The 20,794-nt window shown below is 40.7% G+C and overlaps 1 protein-coding gene across 2 annotated transcripts in view; it reads right to left on the bottom strand.

The window, feature by feature from the left end:
* Positions 1–19,391, bottom strand: part of STYK1 (serine/threonine/tyrosine kinase 1) — a 56,268-nt gene extending 36,877 nt beyond the window's left edge. For both annotated transcript variants that reach the window (XM_023195238.2, XM_023195240.2), the window contains exon 1: positions 19,226–19,391. The gene's annotated coding sequence lies outside the window, so the exon portion shown is untranslated. The remainder of the gene's footprint in view (positions 1–19,225) is intronic.
* Between the last annotated feature and the right edge of the window lie 1,403 nt (positions 19,392–20,794).

Below are 20,794 nucleotides of genomic sequence, written 5' to 3'. Positions count from 1 at the left end.
AAAAGTCAGCTTTAATTAAAAGCAGATATATGAGCTATGTGTATATTTAAAAGGTCTTTATAATTTTTCGCTTCTTGGATCTTATTTCTCTGAGGAAAAAAAAATTTTTTCTTCTCAGTTGACTAAATTGTTGATAGGGTTTGGCTATGTCCCCATCCAAATCTCCCCTTGTAGCTCCCATAATTCCCATGTGTTGTGGGAGGGACACAGTAGGAGATAACTGAATTATGGGGGCAGATCTTTGCCATGCTGTTCTTGTGATACTGAATAAGTCTCGTCAGATCCGAGAGTTTTAAAAGTAGGAGTTTCCCTGCACAGGTTCTCTCTCTGCCTGCCGCCCACGTGAGACATGGCTTGCTCCTCCTCCTTGCCTTCCACCATGATTGTGAGGCCTCCCCAGCCATGTGGAATTGTAAGTCCATTAAAGCTCTTCTTTTGTAAATCGTCAAGTCTCAGGTTTGTCTTTATCAGCAGCGTGAAAATGGATGAATACAGGGCCGGGTGCAGTGGCTCACGTCTGTAATCCCAGCACTTTGGGAGGCCAAGGAGGGTGGATCATGAGGTCAGGAGATAGAGACCATCTGGCTAACATGGTGAAACCCCGTCTCCACTAAGAATACAAAAAGTTAGCTGGGCTAGGTGGTGGGTGCCTATAGTCCCAGCTACTCGGGAGGCTTAGGCAGGAGAATGGTGTGAACCTGGGAGGGGGAACTTGGAGTGAGCCAAGATCACATCACTGCACTCTAGCCTGGGCCACTCTGTCTCAAAAAAAAAAAAAAAAAGAAAAGAAAAGAAAAGAAAAAAGAAAAAAAAAATGGGTGAATACAATTGTTTTTCTCCATTTTGTCTTCTTGCCACTCTTGATACACATGAGGTGATCTAAAATAATTTCTAACAGCCTGGGAGTCCTTGGGAAAAGCAGAGGAGTTGCCACAGATCCTGTTTTGGAAAAAAGCTTCTGTTTTCCTTATGAAACCACTGGAATTGAAAGGGGATAAATAAATCCCTCTCAAAATCTAATGCTGTGTTTCATTTTGTATTGTGTTATCTGATGGTTTTGACTTTTGTGGGTATCAGAAATTACTTCTCATTATGAGAGAGCTTTGGTTTGTAATAACTAGGAAACATACTTTTAGAGATGGCTAATGGAAGTTATGGAGGGAGGATACTCGGCTCTCTGCATGTTTGGATCAGAGAAGCATACTCTTGGCCACCTGGAAGATATGGAAGTGTCCCCATTGCCACACTGAGAGATAAGAGTCCCAAAGGATGTGGACTGATTTCCTCTTTTTGGAGATTCAACATCTGGTATAAAAATGGGACCCTTAATTTTTTTAAATCTGTTTTGCCTCCCAGCTATGCCTGCCTGTTAGGCTCTAGAAGTTACATGCTTTCCTGGCCCTCTTCCTCAAAGGGCTCCTCCCTGAAGCCAGTAATTCAATTAAGAAACTTAAAAATTGGCAAATGAAAAATCTTACAACTACTGGATCTTCTGTCTGTTGTGTATTCGTATGTGTTGTATGTGTAATGTTTATATATGAAAGAGCTCTGATTAATTGGTTTAAAAATAATAAGCACTTAAATCAAATATTTTGTCAGAAAAATAAAAACTGTAAGGCTTTTTAGTTCATGTAACTTTAGTAAGCTTTGGGAAATAAAGACAGTTTTAAAGATTATTGCTAAAATAAAAATGTCTTCCAAACTTAGATATTTGGTCTAAATTAGGCAGATAAGATATTAGATTTACTAAATGCTTTAAGGTCATAAACTGCTTATTTGACTTCTGAAAATTGTTTGGTGTACCTGCTTTAGAGACATTAGATTCTAGATAAGGCCTGGGGATATGTAGAATTCACCATGCCCCCTGGCTCTGCTGGAGAGAATCAGATCTTTTTTTTTTTTTTTTTTTTTTTGAGACTGAGTCTTGCTCTGTCGCCCAGGGTTGGAGTGCAGTGGCCGGATCTCAGCTCACTGCAAGCTCCGCCTCCCGGGTTTATGCCATTCTCCTGCCTCAGCCTCCGGAGTAGCTGGGACTACAGGCGCCCGCCACCTCGCCCGGCTAGTTTTTTTTTGTATTTTTAGTAGAGACGGGGTTTCACCGTATTAGCCAGGATGGTCTCGATCTCCTGACCGCCAGGATGGTCTCGATCTCCTGACCTCGTGATCCGCCCGTCTCGGCCTCCCAAAGTACTGGGATTACAGGCTTGAGCCACCGCGCCCGGCCGAGAATCAGATCTTATCTTGTCCTTCTGTCTGGTGTCCTAAGCTTCATACCTAATACCTAATTACAATGACTTACTTATCAGGTTTTTCACCAAAAATAAAAGTTGCTAAGAGTTAACATTGTAACATATAATTGAGACTACTGGAAAAACAGTTTTAACATGCAAGGTGTGTAAGGAAAGTGAAATGTGTTTTTGGTAAAAGATTATAAGAAGGCATGGGAATGTGAATTTTTTTTAGCCTAGTTTAGAAGGCTAAGGGGTTGTAAGTATTCTTTATCCTGAAAGTTTGAGCAAATTGTGGAAGAGCTGTGAAAAATTAATCTTGTGAAGGAAATTCTGTGTGAACATATTGGCTAAAGTTAAAGGGGTCTTACTCAGTTTTTCTGTAAATTGAACATTGGAATAAAAGCACAACAGGGCGTTCTTACAGCACTAATCTGCTCCTTAACAAAAATTTGTAAAGAGTTTAAAAAGGCTTATGGGAATCTTACCTTTTGGTCTAACTGCTTAAGATTGAATAGATTTGTCTATAAGGTTTTATTAAGAATTGGGATTGATATTAACAGTACACTAATGCAAAGGGTAAAATCTGGCTTTCTCTCTTGAATAAGATTTTTGTGTAATATTTTTAAAAATGAAATTCTGTTTGCCTTTTGACTAAACTATAAGAAAAAGACAGGAAGGAAAAGAGACATTGCGTGGAAAGCTGTCTTCCCTGTATTAATGAGTAAAGATTTTTGTCTTTTTAAAATTTTTGAGTTATCATTTTGGCCAAATGAATGACTTATGGTGACCTGAGATTCTATGTTTGTAATATCAAGTGCTTAAACCTTCGATATTTGACAAACTTTCTAAAATCAAATGATAAATTATGTCTTTTTCTGACCTAATTAATCTTTTCATATTAGGTCCCCTAAAGTCCAGAAGAGCCATATTTGGCTTAATGTGGTATAGAAATCTATAGAAATCATACAGGAAGCATTATAAAATATAAAATTATGTTTGACTTTCTTTGGGCTGTATTTGAATAAATATGGTCTTGGTTATGTGTTCCAAAATTATGGGAAGCTCCTATAATTCTAATATGACTTAGCGTATTGTTAGTAATTATAATTGTTACATAATATTATTGTGTGCCATAGAGGTAACCACATTTCCTTGTCAATCATGTCTGACTGTGACTGCCCTAAGACTTTTTGTCATTCACAGACAACTGTTGTCTTGTTTTGATCCTCTTTTAAAGGTGCCTTATAATCAGCAATAGGACTTTGACAGGTGCTCTTGAATGCAGGTTTCTGATAACTTTGGAGATTGTGACATTAGGATAGAGGAGAAAACTTTCATGATTCTCATGGAGAGCTGAAATGTTCATGAATATCAAACAGAACAGGAGTTAACTGCATGGATTGAACTAACAAGGAATGACTGAAATAATCATTTTGTGACTTTTTGCTTAAAACATTGCTAATTCTTTGCTTTGTTTTTCAGAGTGAAGAAAATGTTTGAGTTTTCTATAGCTTGTGGCAATACTCCTGTAAACAAAATTTTAGAGCATATTTCTCTCTGATTTCTCCAGAATTTGGAAACTATTTGTGAGTATGCTTAACTTATGGCAATATAGTTATTTGCATAAGTATAAAAGAATGCTTTCTTTTGCAACAGGATACAATTGGATAAACTTTTTATTACCAAGTCTTTGACTGGAATAGCGTGCTTTCCTTTAAGGAATTAAACTTGACTTATACAGCCAATAAAAGCTCCTTGGGAAAACTGGTCACATACCTTGTCTATGCAGTCCCTGTACAGGGTTCCTGACCTCTGGTAAGTGAAGAATGTCATTTTCCGATGGGCCCAGGAGCCCCAAGTTATCTTGGGACCTCAAGAGGAGGGGAATTTATCCAACTCATAGGTATTTTATGGTACAAAACCATGGCTGAGCTCAAGGAGTTTTTTTTTTTTTTTTTTTGAGACGGAGTCTTGCTGTGTCACCTAGGCTTCAGTGCAGTGGCGCGATCTCGGCTCACTGCAAGCTCCGCCTCCCGGGTTCACGCCATTCTCCCACCTCAGCCTCCAAGTAGCTGGGACTACAGGCGCCCGCCACCACGCCCGGCTAGTTTTTTGTATTTTTAGTAGACACGGGGTTTCACCATGTTAGCCAGGATGGTCTTGATCTCCTGACCTCATGATCCACCCGCCTCGGCCTCCCAAAGTGCTGGGATTACAGGCTCGAGCCACCGCGCCCGGCCTCAAGGAGTTTTTAAAAACTCTTAACTGAAATTCCTGATGGAATAAAGTTTCATCAGAGATAATTTAAAAATAACCTATGTGAAAAATAATTATTCTTGCTGAACTTCATATAAATAATCAGGCCAAGTATAATACTAAAGCTTATTTTTGCAAACAAATTAGTTCTATTATGATTTGTCTTTAGTCAAAATGAGGAGGTAGAAAAATTATGTTTCAAGAACTATGGTACGCCTGTTGTTAGATTCTAGTCCCATCAGTTTTTAGTTTTTTTCTGCAATTTAGACTGACCCTGCTTATTCCTGTGAATCAACCAGTGATCTCTGACTGCAGCTCAGAAGAAACAAGATGGATGGGTAATATAAAAATCTGGATTAGTATTCTAATTCTGGGTAAGTACTGGAATCAGTTAGTGACCCCATATCATCTTGGTTCCAACAGTTGCTCACTTCACAAAAAGCCTTGTTAGTTTACTTAGGATAATTTTGTTTATTTTGCTCTACTCTTGTAGAATATATGGCTTTTGTGCCCTTTGTGTAGGAATGCAGTATAAGCTTACCGAATGTTTTCTTAAATTGAACACTTATTAATATTCCAGATATTATCTTTTGTGGGAAATCAAGAGTTATGAACGACCATCTGCATATTGATGCTTTCTGACTAAGCTTCTATCTACCCTAAATACAAAAGACACTGATAGTTAGGCAGCAATATCATTGCCACTATTCAGCCTGAAGAAGTTACAGAAGATGGATCTTCATCCCTCTACAACCCTTAGGATTAAGGGTCCACTTGTAAAGGAGAGGAGAGAAATATATTAGAGGCATTTGAACCAGAGCAGCTCCATCTTGAATAGGGACGGGGTAAAATGAGGCTGAGACCTACTGGGCTGCATTCGCAGGAGTTTAGGCATTCTTAGTTATAGAGTGAGATGGGAGGTCAGCCCAAGATACAGGTCACAATGACCTTCCTGATAAAACAGAATGTGGTAAAGAAGCCAGCCAAAACCCACCTAAACCAAGATGGCCACAAAAGTGACCGCTGGTGGTCCTCATTGCTTATTATACACTAATTATAATGTATTAGCATGCTAAGAGACATTCCCACCAGTGTCAAGACAGTTTACAAATGTCATGGCAACATCAGGAAGTTACCCTATATGGTCTAAAAAGGGGGAACCCTCAGTTCTGGGATTTGCCCATCCCTTTCCCAGAAAACTCATGAATAATCCACCGCTTGCTTAGCATACAATCAAGAAATAACGATAAGTCTACTCAGTCAAGTATCCCACACCACTGCTCTGCCTACGGAGAGCATTTCTTTATTCTTTTACTTTCTTAGTAAACTTACTTTCACTTTACTCTATGGACTCGCCCCGAATTTTGTCTTGAGCGAAGTCCAAGAACCCTCTGTTGGGATCTGGATTGGAACCCCTTTCCGGTAACAGTCTGACCTTTACTTTTTGAAATGAAATACTAAAACTGTCTCGGGAAAAAAGTAATCTTCAAATCAGAACAGGAGGAGAAACATCATGAGTTTATGACCAAAATTCCAGAGGAAAATCCTGAAAAATTTTTGCGTAATTTTTATTTACATTAAACAGCAAGTATATATTAAGTATTGTTAACCATTCCTTGCTAGTCCCCATCTGTCTCCTCTAACATATTTTTGGACCTTTTCCCAGGACCCAAGTAAGAAGGCAAAATTTAGATGTGATATTCTCGATCCATATCATCGCCTCCTCCTCTTGGACAAAACCCAGACTCTTTTCACACATCAGCATGGAGCAGAGTCCAGCCAATAAATGGAGTGAAGCAATCTGCTTTGGAATCCACCCTGCTCTGCTCTTCCTTAACTGACATTTGTGTTTTACACAAACTTCCTCGATACTGGTTTTGATTCCCACTATTACCTAGTACAGTTTATTGCACACGGTTATAACAGCAAACATTTGTACTGTGGTAGTCGTGTGTGAGGCACTCTTCCAAGCACTTCACAAATATTTAGTCATTTAATTCTACCAGATGAAGAAACTGGGGCACAGAGAGGTTAAGTAAGTTGCTCCAGATCACACAGCTAGTAAGCAGTGAAGATGGATTCCAACCCAGATCATTTGGCTTTAGAGTCCATGTTCTTAAAATCTGTCCTATACTGTTTGTCCGGTAAATTCTCAAAAACTAGTATTTTTTTGTAAAATTAGAATTACCTTTAATATTACTTGTTTTTTAAATTGAGATATAATTCATATACCATAAAAGTTACCCTTTTAACGTGTGCAATTTAGTGGTTTTATTATAGTCACAAAAGTATGCAACCATCACCACTATCTTATTTTAGAATATTTCCATTACCCCAGAAAGAAACTCCTACCCAATAGCAGTCGTACCCTACTGCTCCCTTCCCCAGCCCCGGGGATTCATGAATTATTTTCTGTCTTTATGGATTCGCCTATTCAGGACATTTCATATAAATCGACTCATACAGCATGTGGACTTTTGTAACTCGCTGGCTTCTTTTACTTGCAAATGTTTTCAAAGATAATCCATGTTGTAGCATGAAAGAGTACTTCGTTCCTTTTTGAGGCTAAATAATACTGCATTGTATGGATATACACAGAGATTTTGTTTAGCCATTTATCAGTGGGTGGGCATTTGGATAGTTTTCTCTTTTTCACATTTATATAAAACGCTGCTGTGGACATTCACATGCAAGTTTCTGTGTGGACATGTTTACATTTTTCTTTAGTATATATGTAGGAGTGAAATTGTTGACATGGTAACTCTATGTTTAAATTTTGAACAACCGACAACTGTCTTTTAAAGTGACTGCATCACTTTATACTCCCATCAGTAATTTATAAGGAGTCCAGTGTCTCCACATCCTTAACAGACACTTCTTGCTTTTTGTCTTTTTTACTGTAGCCCAACTAGTTGGTGTGAAATGATATCTCATTGTGGTTTTGATTTGCATTTTGATGCTGAACATCTTCTCATATGCTCATTGGCCATTTGTATATCTTCTTTGAAGAAATGTACATTCAACTCCTTTACCATTATTTTTGGTTGGGCAATTTGTCTTTTTATTATATAAGTACCCAGTATATATTCCAGAAACTAAACCCTTATTAGATATATCATATGCAATATTTTCTTCCATGCTGTTATGTTGTCTTTTCACTGTTGATACTGTCCTAGTGCTTTTGATGTGTGTTTAAGAAACCATTGCCCAACCAATATCACAAAGATTTACACTTACGTTTTTCCTAATAATTTCATAGTTTTAGTTCTTACGTTCAGGCCTTTGGTTCATTTTCAATTAGAGGTAAAGGTCCAACTTCATTCTTTTGCATGTGAATATCCAGTTGTCCCAGCACAATTTGTTAAACACACTCGTTTTCTGCTCTTTATTATTATTAAAGATAGTCTTTTTCAGCCTTATTATTATTAGAGAAAATGTCTTCCTTTGTCCCCCAGGCTGGAATGCAATGGTGTGATCAGAGCTCATTGCAGCCTCAAGCTCTGGACTCAAGGGATTCCCTCTGCCTCCGCCTCACAAGTAGCTGGGATTACAGGCGCGTGCCACAGCACGCAGCCCACGCAGTCTTGATTACTGTAGATTTGTCATAAGTTTTAATATCATTAAGTGTGGCTGGGCGCGGTCACCCCTGTAATCCCGGCATTTTGGGAGGGCGAGGCGGGCGGATCACGAGGTCAGGAGATGCAGACCACAGTGAAACCCCATCTCTACTAAAAATACAGAATGAGCGGGGCACAGTGGCGGGCGCCTGTAGTCCCAGCTACTCGGGAGGCTGAGGCAGGAGAATGGCGTGAACCCGGGAGGCAGAGCTTGCAGTGAGCTGAGCTAGCGCCACCGTACTCCAGCCTGGGTGACAGAGTCTCCAAAAAAAAAAAAAAAAAAAAAAAATCACTGTGTGATTCTTCCAACTTTGTTCTTTTTCAAGACTGTTTTGGCTATTCTGAGTCCCTTGTGTTCTCATAAATTTTAGAATCACTTTGACCATTTCGGAAAAAAAACAAAAACAAAAACGGCTGGAATTTTGATAGCGATTATGTTGAGTATGTAGATCAGTTTTGTGAGTACCATTATCTTAACAGTATTAAGTCATCCCATTGAAGAAAACAATATGTCTTTCCATTCATTTAGGTCTTCTTTAGCTTCTTTCAAGGATATTTGGGATATTTTGCAGTTTTTGGTATACAAGTAACATTTGTTGATAATAAACTTTATAGTTCCATGGCCTCTAAAGGTTAAACCAGAATTTGTGTGCGATTTGGTGAGACCACAGAATGTTCTGTTTCTGGAAGAATCTGTTCTAGGACAGGTCGGGCGACAAATGGCTCCCAGAGACTGGCCAGAAACGCATTTTATGTGAAGTAGCATGGTGTAATACAATGCCATTACTGATCCTTCTTATACCTGGGATAAGTAGACAGACTATAGGGCACTACATTCTATAGTTGTCTTGATGTCAGAACCCAGCTCATTTTCCCCTGACAGCCCGCAGGGGATGATCTAAATTTCTCAGGTTGTCATAAATTGCAGGGACGAGAGACTGTGTCCAAAGAATCTGCATCCCTAACTTCCTATTAACATAAATACTTCTATTTATCCATTCTCCTACAGAGACCACTGCTCCATAGGCACCAAAAATATGTCTGATTGAGATTTAAGTAAAAGCCCAGAAAGATGCAGCCCCCAATATCCCCGCTAAACCCTAAACTCAGGTGTAAAGATGCTAGTACATCTAGCACAGAACAGAGAGTTCTACGCCAAGGATCAATGAACTTCTTTTTGTGAGCAATCTATCTCACACACTATCTGAATATTTATAAACCCACAACCTGTCACTAGTTATGTCTTGTTGATACTGTCAAATTTGTGTTGTCCGTCTGTTTGCAGATATCCTAAGGTCACACTTTTATGACCTTAGTTCAAGTGAGCCTGACTCTATTTCCTAGTAAATGCTAACGAATTAAGAATAATTCATTTTCATGTTAGCCCCCCAAAAAAGGAGACTTACAAAAAATGATTTTGGTGTGGGAGGGGAGATTATAATTGTAGTTTTAAATCACATTTGGTTTACCTACATTTCTTTTTTTCTAATGCTGCAAAACTGGAATATTTTTCAAAATTATCCCCATTTTTGTAATAGAAAACCATCTCACAATAATTTGTGGATATTTTACCAACTTCATATTGCATGTGGAAACTAAGTTCAAGTGAAAAGGTGACTTGCATAAGTCAGAAAATGAATCAGAGATCTAATCAGATGTGGGACCTTCCAATCATGAATCCATTATTAGACTGTCTCTAAGTATGAAACATGGGTGAGGAAAAGAGATAGAGGGTGAAATCAAGGTCATTTGGGGTTATGGGAACCACCTGGGCTTCAAGAAACAATGCAAACACAGCAGGTTCAGCTCTCAGTGTCAGAAAGCCATGCCGTTCACACACTGTAAATGAGGTAACCATCCCATACCTTCTGTACCGCTATAATCACACCTCCCTGTTACAGAAACAAAAACCATAAGAACAGCAACCCTGTTGTCTATTTCTTGATCTCTTTGACAAATACACTGTGAAATACAGCACATGCTTCACAAATGCCACAGAATGCCCTATGTGTACAATAAGAAGGGTGCTTTGAAAGCAAAACAAAAACCTAACTTCCAAATTTACTGGTGGGGGAACTAAGGCACAGAGTTTAGATACCTCCCAATAGTTAATTAGCACCTAAGCATTGTGTGTTGGCATCTCCATCGGGTGCTCTTCCCACTACAATTTCCCACCCTTCATATGACTGACTAGATATTCTATCTATGTTTTTCAGTTGAGTTTTGTAGGGATGAGAATGAGGAAGAAGACCCTGGCCCTTGCAATTCACAATGTGCATACACTTTCACAGTTCCTTCTGGGCCTTTGGGATGCACATGTATCCAGACTAGCCTCTGCCAATCTCTACCAGATACATGAAGGCTACAATATTTATATCTCAGCTGTGTTTTCATTGATGGGGCTTTAAGAATATTCTAATTAATACTCTGCTTCTTTTTTCTTCCTTAGCCAGAACTCGCTCTGACTTTTACTAAGATATCAGTCCTAAGGAAAGTTAAAGGAGTCAGGCCTTGAGCCCTATGAGGAAAGACCACAGAAGCAGGAGTCAGGCAAGCCATGTAGTTTCACATCAGATGGGCTGGATTTGTGGAATTGGAGAATAAGTCTTATAGAATAAATCTGACCATAAGGGCAGGATCAATTTTCTTTTTTTTTTTTTTTTTTTTTTTTTTTTTGAGACGGAGTCTCGCTCTGTCACCCAGGCTGGAGTGCAGTGGGCGGATCTCAGCTCACTGCAAGCTCCGTCTCCCGGGTTCACGCCATTCTCCTGCCTCAGCCTCCCGAGTAGCTGGGACTGCAGGCGCCCGCCATCTCGCCCGGCTAGTTTTTTGTATTTTAGTAGAGACGGGGTTTCACCGTGTTAGCCAGGATAGTCTTGATCTCCTGACCTCGTGATCCGCCCGTCTCGGCCTCCCAAAGTGCTGGGATTACAGGCTTGAGCCACCGCGCCCGGCAGGATCAATTTTCAACATTTCAGTTTCCTCTCTCCTCCTTCCTTGAACCATAAGCCAAACCTGTTAATTCTACTACTAAAACAAGTTCTTTCTCGCTATTATAGCTTCTAACTGGCCAGAAGTGGTACGAAATTTGGGCCCAGGATGAAGAGGTGTCAAAGAGCTGCAGCCTTCACCTCTCAGGCTCAAGTGATCTTCCCATCTTAGCCTTCCCAGTAGCTGGGACTACAGGCGTCCACCACCACGTCCAGCTAATTTTTGTAGGTGAGGGTCAACCAGGAGCTTTTCCTATCTAGGTGAAGCGAGCCTGACCTGACTTAACAGAGACTTTGGAGAAGTTGATTCTAAGCCTTTTTTCACTGACACAAACTAGGGGTGACTTGACATACAATTGGTCCTGGTAGCTGACTATTGTCAGAAAAAAAAAGTACTTGAGATCAACTTCTCTAAACATCAAATTAGCACCTTTGGCAAGTATTTTTCACCACTTATTTGGTAGCATAATATGAATATAAAGTAATCCTGTCTCCTAAAGTTGTCTAACACAAACCCTGCATTCATCTCCCACAACACAGTACATCTGGTTAAATCATTCAATGTCTGAGCATGCAACTAAAACCAATCATTTCAAGGCTTTTTCCAGAAAGGCATCTGACTTCATATGTGAATATTACATGTTGATATGGTTTGGCTCTATGTCTTCACCCAGATCTCATCTCAAATTGTAATCCCCATAATTCCCCCATGTCCAGGGAGGGACCCGGTGGGCGGTGATTGGATCATGGGTTTCCCCCATGCTGTTCTCATGATAGTGAATAAGTTCTCATGAGATCTGATGGTTTTATAAGGGGCTCTTTCCCCTTTGCTTCCTTCACACGCTTTCTCTCGCCTGCCACCTCTTCTGTAAGAGGTGTAAGATGTGCCTGCTTCCTCTTCTGCCGTGGTTATAAGTTTCCTGAGGCCTCCCCAGCCATGAGGAACTATGAGTCAATTAAACCTCTTTTCTTTATAAATTACCCAGTCTTGGGTAATTTATAGCAGTGTGAGAAAGGACTAATACACATGTGTATTACTGAGATTTTTCTATAACCACAATGTATAGTTTGAAATACATTCTTTTCCCTTAAACCTATGGCATCCACTACTGTGTCCTTACTAGAATTCTAACTTAGCCTAGAATTATATACATATAATACTTTTAATTTAGATCAATATTCTAAAACTACCATATTTCTATACATTGTTATCTAACAATTTTTGAAAATACCCTTAAATGTATAAAGAGGTATAAAGAGGTTATAAAAGGTTAACAGCTACAGAGGAAAAAAAACTAAAGCAGGTTTCCTTTTCACTTTTTATTTTGGCCAGTAATTTAAAGATAAAAGTATAAATTTTGGGTCATAAAAGTTAAAACACTACCTTTGATTTGCTCTGACCATGGCAACTGTTAAGAATTAGCGGTCAGCTGGCCTCCACGGCTCACTTCTGTAATCCTAGCATTTTGGAAGATGACGGCATGAGGATCACTTGAGGCCAGGAGTTCCAGGCCAGCCTGGTTAGCCAGGCTCTTCAGCAAGACCCTGTCTCTTAAAAAAAAAAAAAAAATACAAAAGTTAGCTGGACTTGGTGGTGCACACCTGTAGTCCCAGCTACCAGGGAGGTTGAGATGGGAGGATCACTTGAGCCTGAGAGGTCAAGGCTGCGGCAAGCTGTGATCATCCCCCTGCACTCCAGCCTGGGCAACAGAGTGAGACTCCATCTCAAAAAACAAAACAAAACAAAACAAATTAACTGTCGATATTCCTTGTTGTCACTATGCCAAGAAGGGTTATTGTGAAAGAGAAATATGAGAAAACTGATTGAGATGGCTTTCAGGGAAGCGCATAATACTCAGAAGCTTGGATACGACCTAGACTGCTGGGGGCTAAGGAAAGAGTGAGCATCAGGAAATGTTCGTGTTTCCTGAAGACTCACCCTTAGGAGGTAATACTCACAATATGATAGGGCTGAACTCTAACTGCCCAATTCAGCAGAAGGTATGGGGGGAAAACCTAGTGAATAAGGCCACCTGGGCTGAGGAGGGTTCTGCAGGAAATGAGGTCTTAAGCCAACGGATGGATAGAAACCCCTTACTCCATCCCCATTATCCTTTCCCTATCCAGAGGTTACTATCTCCTCTGAACTCTATACTATCTTATTATTATTCTGGTTAGAAATATCAAAGAAATTCTGCGAAGTTCAAAAATAAAAGACTTTTTTTTTTTTTTTTTTTTTTAACCTGGAAGAATCTCCAGCAATTTCCCACTCAACCTCTACCCTTCATTTTTAAAAGGAGTAAAAATAATAATCAAACGACTAAGGACCCCTGAGGTAGATGCCTTGTTGTTTGCTCACAAAGACAGAGATTAAAACAGATTTCAGGTCACCTGGACTGAGAGAGGACTCTATCCACTCTACACTGATGTCTGTGTAATGAGTTGCTGCTGCTGCTGCTTCTACTTCTTCTTCTTCTTCTTTTTTTTTTTTTTTTTTTTTTTTTTTTTGACAGAGTTTCACTCTTGTTGCCTAGGCTGGAGTGCAGTGGCAAGATCTCAGCTTATTGCAACCTCCGCCTCCCGGGTTCAAGCTAATCTCCTGCCTCAGGCTCCCGCGTAGCTGGGATTACAGGCAGCTGCCACCATGCCTGGCTAATTTTTTTTTTTTTTTTTTGTATATTTAGTAGAGATGGGGTTTCACTATGTTGGCAAAGCTGCTCTCAAACTCCTGACCTCAGGTGATCCGCCCGCCTCAGCCTCCCAAAGTGCTGGGATTACAGGCGTGAGCCACTGCGCCCCACCGGCCATAATTAGCTTCTTTACCTTGGTGCATATTCATTCCCTTCTACTTTCACTTTCTCCAGTTAGAAACTATGCCAAGACATGATATGCTAATACCCAACCTACTTATTCAGTACTTAACCAGTTTGCCTATTATTATCTGTTTCTTCCCAACAAGACTGTAATTTCCTGGAGAGCACAGGCAGCTTCTTTAGGTCCCTCATTAGCACAGGCCAGAAGTAGGCACAGAACACTAGCTACATCTAAATTCAGAAAGCATGTTGGAGAACTGGAGACTGGCTGAGCCTGGGCTGGTGGGGAGGACAAAAATGAAGTGGCAAAGTAAGAAGAAAAAGCACAAAATAGAGAATAAAAATTTAGGGACCAGCTATTTTGTTCACTGGTGTATCCCTAGCACCAAGAGTAGTGTCTGGCATATATCGGAATTCATATGATTGTTGAAGAAATAAGTAGCTAATTCATCTATGAAAATAGCATTGGTTCTGCAAGAAATTTTTATAGAAAAATAACCTATAGAAACTAATGACGCATAAAGAATTAAACTACAATACTAAAAGTACAAGGGGGAATGGGGAGTAGTTTTTAACAGTATATATAGCAAGTCCATGGTACCCAGGTTTCTGCTCAATAAGGACACATTTTTGGTTCCATCATTAAGCAGGTTGCTTTTCCTCAGATAAAATATTTTAAGTTCCTTGCTATCTATAAACAGCAGGCAACACATCAAGCCTTCAGAATAAAAATAAGATAATATACTCAATAAAGAACACCATATACAAAAATCAACTCAAAATGGATTAAAGACTTAAATGTAAGATCTGACACTAAAAGTACTAGAAGAGAACATAGAGAAAAGCTCCATCATATTAGGATAGGCGAGGTTTTTTTGGACATAAACCCAAAAGCACAGGCAACAAAAGCAAAAATAGACAAATGGGGTTACATCAAACTAAAAAATGTCTGCACAACCAAGGAAAAAATCAACAGAGTGAAGAGATAACCCATGGAATGGGAGAAATATCTGAGAAGTGATTAATGTCTGGTAAGTGATTAATATCCAAAATACATAGGGAACTAAAACAATAGGCGGAAAACAAATAACTGTATTAAAAATGAACAAAGGACCTGAATAGACATTTCTCAAAAGAAGACACACAAATGACCAACACATACGTGAAAAAATGTTCAACATCACTGATCATCAGGGAAAATGTAAGTTAAAACTACAATGAGCTATTACCTCATACCTGTTAGAATGGCCATTATCCAAAAAAAAAAAAAAAAAAAAAATGAAAAATAAGTGTTGGAGAGGATATAGGGAAAGGGGAATATTTGCACACTGTTGGTGGGAATGTAAATTAGTACAACCGTTAGGGAAAACAGTAGGAAAGTTCCTCAAAAAATTAACAGTAAACTACTGTATGATCCAGCAATCCCACTAATGGGTATACATCCAAGAGTGATTTGACTTTTGTATATGGTGTTCTTTATTGAGTACATTATCTTACTTTTATTCTGAAGGCTCAATGTTTTGCCTTCTGTGTATAGATAGCAAGAAAATGAAATCAGTGTGTCTGATTTCAGACATACTGCTGTCTGCCCACCATGTTTATTGCAGCATTGTACACAATAGCCAAGAGATGGAATCAATGTAAATGTCCATCAATGGATAAACGAATAAAGTACAAATACATATAGTATAAACACAATGAAATATTATTCAGCCTTTTGAAAAATGGAAACTGACAACATGGATGAACCCAGGAGACATTATGTTAAGTGAAATAAACTAGGCAGAAAGAGAGAAATATCCCATGATCTCACTTATATGTAGAATCTAAAAAAGTTGAACTCATAAAAGTAGAGAATAGAAAGGTGGTTACCAGAGGTTGGGGGAATTAGAGGAGTTGGAAAGATGTCAGAGGATATGAAAGGATTCTTCCTAACAAGGAGGAATAAGCTCAAGAGATCTACTTACAACATGGTGGCTATAGTTAATAACTATGTGTTGTATTCTTGAAAATTGCTAAGAGAGTAGATGTTAAGTGTTCTCACCACAAAAATATGTGAAATAATACTATGTTAATTAGCTTAATTTGACCATTCCACAATATATACATATTTCAAAACAACATGTATATGATAAATATATATATAATTTTTAATTTTTAAAAATTGAACATAAATTTTAAATATACATATAATAAAAATAAAAAATACCTAGTTGGGAAAGCTCAGATATAGTAGGCAGAATAATGGCTTCCCAAAGATGTCCATGTCCTAATCTCCAGAACCTATGAATATGTTGATTTTTAATAGCGTTGAAATAGCGAAGGGGAATTAAGGTTACAGATGGAATGAATCAACTGACCTTAAAATAGAAAGATTACCCTGGAATACTCAGTGAGTTCAGTGCAGTTACAAGAATCCTTAAGTGTGAGAAAGGCAAAAGTGTGAGCGTCAGCACGAGAAGACATGAGAAACACTCGACCAGCCATTCCTGGTTTTGAAGATGGAGGAAGGGGCCATGAGCCAAGGATTGTAAGCAGCCTCTAGAGACTGGAGGAGGCAAGGAAATTGATTCTCCCTTAGAACCTCCAAAAGGAACCATCCATCTGGAGACCTACCCATCCATTTTTACTTCTGACCTCCAGAACTGTAAGATAAAACTTTGTGTTGTGTTAAGCCACCACCTTTGTGGTAATCTGTTACAGTGGCAACAGGAAATGTGTAAACTCAGGTTAAAAGAAAATAGAGCTGCAAAATCACATAACTCCTGGCAGAACTTCGGAGCACATGTTGGTTGGGACTGGTTGGGAGGGTTTGGGAAAGGTGGGAATTAGTTTCTGCCAGAGACAACTGAAATAGATGCAATGCTCAACTAACTTCTGCATGATTAAAGACTTTAGTTGTTAATGGGTTGAACTGTACACCCTCCCAAAATTAATATGCTGACATTCTAACCTCCAGAACTCATAATGTAACTTTATTGGGAGATGATAGTACAGAGATAATCAATTAAAATGAGGTAATTAGGGTGGACCCTAATCCAATAAGACTAGTGTCCTTATAAAAAGGGGAAATTCAGGGGCAGCGCACGGTGGCTCACGCCTGTAATCCCAGCACTTTGGGAGGCCGAGGCGGGCAGATCACGAGGTCAGGAGATCGAGACCATCCTGGCTAACACAGTGAAACCTCATCTCTACCAAAAATACAAAAAAAAAAAAAAATTAGCCGGGCGTGGTGGGGGGCGCCTATAGTCCCAGCTACTCGGGAAGCTGAGGCAGGAGAATGGCGTAAACCCAGGAGGTGGAGCTTACAGTGAGCCGAGATCACGCCACTGCACTCCAGTCTGGGCGACTGAGCGAGACTCCGTCTCAAAAAAAAAAGGAGGGGGGGGGAATTCGGAGACAGATATATACAGGGAGAACACCACATAAACATGAAGACAGCCATCTACAAGCCAAAGAAAGAGGCCTGGAATAGATGCAGCCCTCATAACACCTTAGTTTTGGACAACTAGTCTCCTGAACTGTGAGACAATCATTTCGTTGTTTAAGCCACAGGTCACCAACACCCGGGGCGCAGACCAGTCCGGGGTGCACAGCAGGAAGTGAGAGGCAGGTGAGCCAGCAAAGCTTCATCTGTATTTACAGCCACTCCCCACTGCTGTCATTACCTCCTGAGCTCCTCCTCCTGCCAGATAAGCCACGACATTAGATTTTCTTTCTTTCTCTTCCTCTTGTAATTTTGGTAGAGACGGGTTTCGCCAAGTTGCCCAGGCTGGTCTCAAACTCCTGAGCTCAGGGCGATCCACCCACCGCCTCCTCCCAAAGTGGTGGGGTTACAGATGTGAGCCACCATGCCCGCACGCATTAGATTCTCATAGGAGCGTGAACCCTATTGTGAACAGCTCATGTGAAGGATATAGGTTGTGAACTCCTTATGAGAATCTAACGTCTGATGACGTGAGATAGAGCAGTTTCATTCTGAAACCATCTCCCACCAACCTCATCCGACCTACCAACCTCATCCGCATCTATGAAAAAATTCTCTTCCACAAAATCAGTCCCTGGTACCTGGTGCCAAAAGCCACGCAGTTTGTAGTACCTTGTTACAGCAGCCCTAGCAAACGCATACAGTAATGGAGGCACCGAAAGAAAAAGCGTATGATTTTCATTGAAGAAATACTTCATGATGTCTCATTGAAAGACCTAGCTGACCCCAGCTAGCTGTCAGTGGAGATTCCGGTGTACTGAGGGGGAAAAACCGGGTAGACAGCACAGAGTTCCGTTTCCAGGTGTATTTCAGTTGAGCTGTGCTGCACATTATAGTAACTCGACTCCTTTATTGCCACAACTACTTCCCACCCAGTGGGAAGGAAGTGTGGTCTCATAGGTATAAGAAACTCCAATGTGGAGAGGACTCATTACAGAAGGAAGCAACAATCGCACGAATGAAAGAAAGAAAGAAGGGAGACAAAGCGGGGATGAGGGGCTGATAGAGAAAAATGAAAGAGGAAAAAAGACGTTAAAAAGAAAACAGAGGTGAAACCTCGTCTCCACTAAAAATACAAAAATATTAGCCGGCTTGGTGGTGGGCGCTTGTAATCCCAGCTACTTGGGAGGCTGAGGCAGGATAATCGCTTGGACCTGGGAGGCGGAGGTTGCAGTGAGCTGAGATCGTGTCACTGCACTCCAGCGTGGGTAAGAGAGCAACACTCCCTCCCCCATTCTCCCCACTCCCCAGAAAAGAAAGAAAGAAAACAGAGATTCAGTCAACAAGGGATAGCACATCACGCTGTACCCTTTTTAATCATGGTTATTGATATCTCATTTAAATATCGCAACAACCCTGGAAAGTAATTCCCGTATTTATGCTTTGCAGTTGAAGAAGCTGAAGCTGAAAGCAATGAGCCCATGGTCTGAAAGGCTATGCAGTCCTCTGACAAGTAATTCCTGTAAGCTCATTCTTTCCCTTCCCCTTCTCCTGATGTCCCCCTCTCCAGGAATAAACAGAGGTCCCCCATTCCTGGGTTTTCTCATGTTTCTCTCCGCACCAAATCTGCTGAGGCAGGTTTAGTCCCTTACCATATAAAAACACAGAGGCCAAACCTCACAAGATGCTTGTTCCGAAGAAACACAGGTTAATTCACTTGGTGATTTCTGTTTGTTCACATAAACACAAACAGCAGATCACAGCCGTTCCTCTCCCAGCCTCTTCCCTTTTTCTCCCTCCCCAACTGCAAAGTCCACCCCCAGCTACCTCGCCGCCATTCCCCTCCCACCTTCTTTACCCTCCCCGCCGCGCCCGCCCCCCAGACTCCTACCGTGTCCCTCCTGTGGTCACTCCGGTTTCAGGTGGGACCGGCCCAGTCAGAGGGGAAATAATGACCGGGTTGGGTAGGGCAAGGTGTGCCAGCCTCAAGGAAATGCTTTTCAGTCCCTCCTTCCCACTGCGGGGCGTGGCTGCCGGCAAAGGATGGAGTTCGGGCGGGCTCCCGCGAAGGGAAGTCTGCGGGCTCCGAGGTTTCCGGGACTCGCCACACGCGAGCCACAGGAAACCGCTGCTGAAACTGTAAAAGCTGGACTTGCTGCTGGTCTATAGTGATCGCTAGATGCCAGGTATCTCGGAGACTCCAGTCCAGGTGAAAACCGAGTCACGATACAGGGCAACAGCGCCACCTCACGGCCGGCCCCAAAGCAGCGGCCTCCATTGCCGCCTAGAAGTGGTCAGGATTCACATTCAGGTGGGTTATTCCGCGCCAGGAACGTTCTCCACCTGAAGGCTTTGCCGGGGTGTTCCAAGGTAATACTGACGGGCCGGGAGTGGTGGCTCAGCCTGTAATCCCAGAATTTTGAGAGGCCAAGGCGGGTGGATCCCCTGTGGTCAGGAGATCGAGACCAGCCTGGCCAACATGGTGAAACCCCGTCTCTACTAAAAATCCAAAAATTATCCGGGCGTGATGGCGGGCGCCTATAATCCCAGCTACTCAGGAGGCTGAAGCAGGAGACTCGTTTGAACCCAGGAGGCAGAGATTGCATAGAGCCGAGATTGTGCCACTGCATTGCCGTCTGGGCGACAGAGCAAGGCTTCGTCTGGAAAGAAAAAAAAAAAAAAAGATTAGTACTGATCACTGCAGAGACGTGGGGGAACCTATAAGGAATTAATGGGAATGAAAATCCCAAGATCACGTAATTGATCATTCATTTAGAGCGCGCGTGCACACACACACGTATATGTATATGTATATGTATGTGTGTGTGTATCCCATTATGTCCTGGGTTCTCATCTGGGGAAAGAGTGAACAAATTAGTTATGTTACCTGCCCACATGGAAACTAAAATAATAGAAAATACTTAAGATAATAGATAGCTGAAGGAATTCTGTTAGATATTAACAAGTAATACAAATTCTATTAAAGAAATATGGGTCATAGGAAACTTGAATATGTCACCAGTTTGTTCATCATTGAACGCATATGAAACACAAACTGACATTCATTAGAGCAAAAAGAACTTGGGTGCAATGTACTGTGGAATATTTAGGATTGAGATATGGCAATTCTCTAGAGCTTTCTCTATTGGCATTTTCATTTCCTTTAGGGCTTTTTAAAAACAGGATGAATTGTACTTAATGCCGCTGAACTGTTCATTTTTAAATGGCTAATGGTTGATTTTATGTTATGTGAATTTTACCTCAAAAGGAGAAAGGAAGACATCTCCTCAGTTAGTTGTTCTTTCCATCCTTTGTGTCATAAGTGATAAATCAAAGCCAAATGAACTCTTTGGAACTTCATATTATGTAATTTTCTACTCTACCTCCCCAAGCATGCTCCTTGATGACATATAAAGTGGTTTACTCATTTTTTAAATTTCTGCAGTGTATTGCTAGATAC

Source organism: Piliocolobus tephrosceles, chromosome 10, assembly GCF_002776525.5.
Source record: "Piliocolobus tephrosceles isolate RC106 chromosome 10, ASM277652v3, whole genome shotgun sequence".
In the NCBI taxonomy this organism is placed as follows: Eukaryota; Metazoa; Chordata; class Mammalia; order Primates; family Cercopithecidae; genus Piliocolobus; species Piliocolobus tephrosceles.
This window is presented reverse-complemented; position numbering and strand designations above follow the sequence as displayed.